Here is a 6,502-nt window from a genome sequence, read left to right as displayed (position 1 = left end):
GTAAATAAAAATTTTAAAGTAAATTAAAAGTCAGACACCAAAGGCCACATATTGTATCATCTCATAAGAAAAGCCCAGCATAGGCAAATACTAGTGTACAGTATAGAGACGGAAAGTGGATTAGTGGTTGCCAGGAGCTGGAGGGAGGGAAGAAGGGGGAGCGATGGCTAATGGGTATGGGGCCTCTTTGTAGGGTGATAAAAATGTCTTGGAATGGCGAAGAAAAAAGAACCCTCATGCACTGCTGGTGGGAATGCAGACTAGTGCAGCCACTATGGAGAACAGTATGGAGTTTCCTCAAAAAACTGAAAATGGAACTCCCATTTGACCCAGTAATCCCACTCCTAGGAATATATCCCAAGAAACTAGAAACACCAATCAAAAAGGATATATGCACCCCTATGTTTATAGCAGCACAATCTACAATAGCTAGGATTTGGAAACAGCCTAGGTGCCCATCAGCAGATGATTGGATCAAAAAACTATGATACATCTACACAATGGAATACTATGCTGCCATAAAAAAGAAGGAATTCTCATCATTTGCAGAAACCTGGATGGAACTGGAGAACATCGTGCTGAGTGAAATAAGCCAGTAAATGAAAGAGAAACACCACATGACCTCACTCATTTATGGATAATAAAGAATATTATAAACTGATGAACCAAAAGATAGATATAGGGACAGTAAAGTAGACTGTCAAATTACAGCGGGGAGGGTAGGGAGATCTGGGGGAGATAAGAGATCAACAGAAGGACTTGTATACATGCATACAAGTACAACCAATGGACACAAAACTCTGGGGAAGGAGGGTATGTATAGGAGGGGGGCAATGGTAAGATATGTACACAGATAATAATTTAATAAAAAATTTAAGGGAAAAAATAAAAATTAAAAATAAACATTGACTCATGCATGCATGATACATATAAAGGCGGTGCCAATCGCATGCATGTGTTTCAATCTGTCATTGCCAAAAAAAAGAAAAGAAAATGTCTTGGAATGAATGGTGATGGCTGTGTAACCTTGTGATTATGAAAAATCATTGAACTGTACACTTTTAAATGGCAAATTTTGTGATGTGTGAATTATACCTCAATTTTTAAAAGTAATTTTAAGATAACCTTTCTTGGCCAATTTTCCCATGAGTTTTCTGGGGTCGTCAGGCCCACCTCTGTACCTTGGAGCGGGTAGAGCTGTTGTCTTCCTACCTCACCCCAAGGTTGCTCTTTCTGGCACTTTGGTGCTTAGCCCGCCCCAGTGGCTCTGGGCCAAGCTGCAGACGCACCTAGGGGAGAGGAAAGCGGTGCTGTGGATACAGCTCCAACCTGCAGGTAACCAGGTGGGGCTGGAGGCCTGTGCAGGGCCTTGGGGACCAGCCGAGAGGAGGAGGGGATAGGGGGAGGGCATGCTCCCAGAAGTGCCCTGGGATGGACTGGGCAAGGGGGAAGCAATGCCTGGAGGCAGAGGGAGGCTTGGGGGAGTGAGTGGGCCTGGAACTACCACTCTGTTGACTGCCCCACCTCCACCTCCACCCCCGAAGCATCCATGCTTTCTCCTCAAGGTGGAGGCCCTGCTCACCTCTCTTCTTCCTGCCCTCGGTCCTGCTTGCCCATTCTAACCTGAGGTGGGAGAAGACAGAGGCTCAGGCAGGCAGGGAGGGAGGGTCTGGCTCTTTCAAACTTGAGATCCCACATGGCACCCCGGGGACTGAAAGGTACTCACAGCAGCCACTCCCCAAACCAGGCAATGCAGTGAGGTCTGGGCCCACATTGGCAGCACCAGCGCCCCACATTCCTCTGCTTTCAATTCCTGGGCAAGAGGCAAGGGTGGCTTGGGGTGAAGGCCAGGGCTTGCTGTGGCTAAGGCAATGGCAGGGTCTCCCAGGCCAGAGGAAAGTGAGGTTTGCACTTTGCTTACATTTTCCTTATGAGGCCAGGCTGGGAAACAATTGGAAATAGAAGTGATGGCAGGCGGGCAGACTACCCTCAAAGACAGGCTCTTGTGCCACCTGTGCCCCTGGGGGTGAGGGGAAGGTTATCCATTGAGCCACACTGGCCAGGCAAAAGATGAAATATTAAAAGCTAGCCCTGGCTGGTGTGGCTCAGTTGGTTGAATGTTGTCCCATGCACCTAAAGGTTACCAGTTTGATTCCTGGTCAGGGTATATGCCCAGGTCTCAGGCGTGATCCCTGGTTAGGGAGCTTGGGAGAGACAGCCAATAGATCTTTCTCTCTTCCTTTCCCTACCTCTCTCTCAAAAATCAATAAAAACATATCTTAAAAATAACGAAGCTAGCCGAAACCGGTTTGGCTGAGCGGTAGAGCGTCGGTCTGCAGACTGAAGGGTCCCAGGTTTGATTCCGGTCAAGGGCATGTACACTGGCTGCCGGCACATCCCCAGTAGGGGGTGTGCAAGAGGCAGCTGGTTGATGTTTCTCTCTCATAGATGTTTCTAGCTCTCTATCTCTCTCCCTTCCTCTCTGTAAAAAAAAAATCAATAAAATATATTTTTTAAAAAATAAATAAAGAAGCTAAACAGTAAAGAAGGTACTGGTTCTCAACTGGGAAGATTTTGTAAAAACGTCTGAAGGCATTTTTGGTCATTATAACTGGGGGGTACTGCTAACATCGAGTGGGTAGATGCCAGGAAAGCTGCTGACTCCAAAAATACACAGGATAACCACTATCAACCTATGATGGTTCAGATTATTTTGTAATTTATATTTTGATCTGAATAAGTATCACTTGAAATATGTGGAGGTTAGCTTGGACATTTTTTGTTGTGGTGGGTTCCATTTATTGTAACAAAATCTCTGCAGTAGATATAGCAAAGTTTCTTGCTAACAATCAATTGTTTCTAAGATTTGATTTGTGGAAAGAGAGCAGACTGACCATTTAGGAGCAAATATGAATAGCTCTACCCCATAAAAGTGTACCATAGGCCTAAAGTTAGCTATAATAATAACTTCCACTGGTATTTTTGTAACGTTTGAAAAGCATGTATTGATGTATTCATCAGATACTAATGGAGCACATGACATTAACAGTGTGCCAGGCACATTAGGGCATACAAAAGAATCTAGCCATGAAAATGAAATATTTTTTATTGATTTCAGAAAGGACGGGAGAGGGACAGAAACATCAATGATGAGAGAGAATTACTTATCGGCTGCCTCCTGCATGCCCCCCACTAGGGATTGAGCCTGCATCCTGGGCATGTGTCCTGACCAGGAATTGAACCATGACCTCCTGGTTCATGGCCAGGTGTTTTCCAGACATTTTTGCACTTGACTTCCGGAAGTCTAAACTAACTTCCACCCTTCAGTTTTATTTTTAAGAAATGTTTTATTTATTTTATTTTATCTTATTTTTTTAGGGAGAGAGAGAAACATCAATTTGTTGTTTCACTTGTTTATGCATTCATTGGTTGCTTATTGTATGTGCCCTGACCAGATATCAAACCCACAACATTGGCATATAGAAATAAAGTTCTAAACACTTGAGCTATCTAGCCAGTGCTAGCCCTCAATTTTATAGCCCCCATCTTTATTGCATCCTAATCCTATGCATGTATTGATTCACATACTTTGTTTCAAGCTGGAAAGGACATTCCACAAGATTTAATCCAATACTCCTATTTCTCAGACCATGAAATGGGCCTAGTGAGGATACCTATGTCTTTTGTGTACAAAAAGGGAAACAGTCCATTGTCCTGCTGGCTTTAGGAAGATTAAATAGTTTTGCCTTAGTTATGGTTTCTTCAAATAGTCCCTTTAGACATGTTTCTCAATCTCAGCACCATTGGCATTTGGGACTGGATAATTCTTTAATGTGAAGGGCTGATCTATGCACTGTAGGATATTTATTGGCATTTCTGGACTCTACCCACTAGAAACCAGTAATATGACTCCTCTCCCCTTAGTCACGGACCATAAGAATTGTCCCCAGACACTGCCAAATGTCCCCGTGAGAACCACTGCTCTAGACAAGAGGTAAGATCTCTTTATATTAAATGACCAAGCCCTCAGGTTATCCCATCAAAATGTGATTGTTTTAATGAATGGTTTGCTAGCAAATCTCATTTGTAGTCAACAAGCTCCAGAGAAAAGACAGAGCCACTTTACAGTGAGCCCCAGGTCCAGTCAGGACTCAGGCCCACTCATTATGTGCCATTTACTTATCAAATTCTGTCTACTTCCCAGGGCCTCACTCACTTTTTTCTTAGACAATTGTCCTACTTTGTGTGTTTCCCATGATTCTGGGCTGTTATGGAGGGTGCCAATCAGAGCCCTCCCCATTTCATCATTGTCGACTTCTTCTTCTTCTTCTTCTCCTCCTCCTCCTCTTCCTCCTCCCCCTCCTCCTCCTCCTCCTCCTCCTCCTCCTTCTTCTTCTTCATATATTTTTATTGATTTAGGCCTTCACCACCCTATTGTCTGTGACCCTGGGTTAGGCATTCAAGTTTTTTGGTTGATCTCTTCCCACATACCCCTGCCTTCCCTCTGAGATTCCGCAGTATGTTCCATACTTCTATGTCTCTAGATCTATTTTGTTCTGCTTGCTTTAAAAATAAAAATATATATTATATGTAATATATATTTTTAATATATATGTATATATGTATATAATATATTATTAATTTCAGAGTGGAAAGGAGAGGGAGAGAGATAAAAATATCAATGATGAGCCCTAACCTGTTTGGCTCAGTGGATAGAGCATTGGCCTGCGGACTGAAAGGTCCCAGCTTTGATTCCTGTCAAGGGCATGTACCTTGGTTGCGGGCACATCCCCAGTAGGAGGTATGCAGGAGGCAGCTGATCAATGTTTCTAACTCTATCCCTCTCCATTCCTCTCTGTAAAAAAAACAATAAAATATATTGGGGGGTGGGGGAAAGAAGTTATCAATGATGAGAGAAAATCATTGATCGGCTGCCTCCCGCATGTCCCACACTGGGGATCAAGCCCACAACTGGGACATGTGCCCTGATAAGAAATAGAACCATAACCTCCTCATTCATAGATCAATGTTAAACCACTCAGCCACACAGCTACTTTGTTTTTAAATCTTGACCTGAGGTTATTTCCCCCCCACCCTTCCCATTGATTTTCAGACAGAGTGGAAGGGAGGGAGAGAGAATAAAAACAAACAAACAAACCCATCAACACAAGAGAGACACGTTGGTTGGTTTAGCTCCGGCACTTGCCCTGATTGGTGCTGGGTATCAAACCCAGTATGTACCCTTGGCCAGGACCAGGAATTGAACCCTCGACCTTCAGTTTGAGGTCCAAAGCTCTAATCACCGAGCAAAACCGGCCAGGACAACTCTAGTTCTTTGAAATGCACCCAATGTAAGATTTATTTATTTTTAATCTTCACTCGAGAATATTTCCCCATTGATTTTTAGAGAAGGTGGAAAAGAGAGGGAAAGACAGAAATATCAATGTAAGAGAAACAATATCAATTGGTTGCCTCTTGCATGTACCCTGACCAGGGCCTGAACCAGGGAGGAGCCTGTGACTGAAGTTCCCTCCCTTGATGGAATTGAACCTGGGATCCTTGTCACTATTTTTGTTCGTTTGTTTTGTTTTTGTTTTTGTTAATCCTCTCCTGAGGATGTTTTTCCATTGATTTTTTTTATAGAGTGGAAGGGAGGGATCCATGAAGGGAATGTGAGAGACACATCCGTGTGAGACATCCGTTGGCTGAACGGATCCAGCCTGCAGCCCAGGTACGTGCCCTTGACGAGGAATCAAACCCGGGACCCTGCAGGGTTCAGGCCGATGCTCTAACCCCTTTGCCACATGGCCAGGCAGATTGTGTTTTCTAAAAGTATATGGTATGTTACTGGAAGGGGACCTGGCCCTGCACGGGTCTGCCTAGGGCGAGCTGGTAGTGTGTGGCTTCTTGACTTCATGCAGAATTTTCAAAACATGAGTCTAGATGAATGTGAGAGGGCTTTATTAACGCTGGGGACAGTGAAACAAGAAAGGGCTGGGAAATGAGCCTGGCCTGCTTTGGCTCACTAAGAACTCAAAAAAAAAACAGGGCCTTGGGGACAGTTGAAGGGGTTTGCCCAGTACTGTTAGGGGAGGAACTACCATTGTCCATTGCTGTCCTGCTTGCGAGCCCAGAGGGGTCGCTTAGCGTTAAGAGATTCCTGCCTGTGGAGGGAAGAGGAGAAGGGAGGTGGGCATGTACCCGGTGGGGGAGAGCAGGAGCTGGACCTTTGTTTTTTCTTTCTGGACCTTTGTTTTGAGGGGTTAAAAGGCTGGGCCTTTAAGGGCGATTTTTTTGGGGTGGGGGGAGGTCGGGGGAGAATCTCAATGGAATATTCAGAAATGTATTCCCTTAACGTCATCAGTCCAGGGGCTGGCCAATGGCACTCACTGGGTTTCTGCCGTCTCCCTGAGTAGGGTGATTTACCCTCTGGTTGGGGAGAAGTGCAAACCATTCACTCCTAAGTGTCTCTGGTTTAGGGAAGATAGGGTTTACCAGATGC

This window comes from Pipistrellus kuhlii, unplaced genomic scaffold (assembly GCF_014108245.1).
Source record: "Pipistrellus kuhlii isolate mPipKuh1 unplaced genomic scaffold, mPipKuh1.p scaffold_m20_p_10, whole genome shotgun sequence".
In the NCBI taxonomy this organism is placed as follows: Eukaryota; Metazoa; Chordata; class Mammalia; order Chiroptera; family Vespertilionidae; genus Pipistrellus; species Pipistrellus kuhlii.
This window is presented reverse-complemented; position numbering follows the sequence as displayed.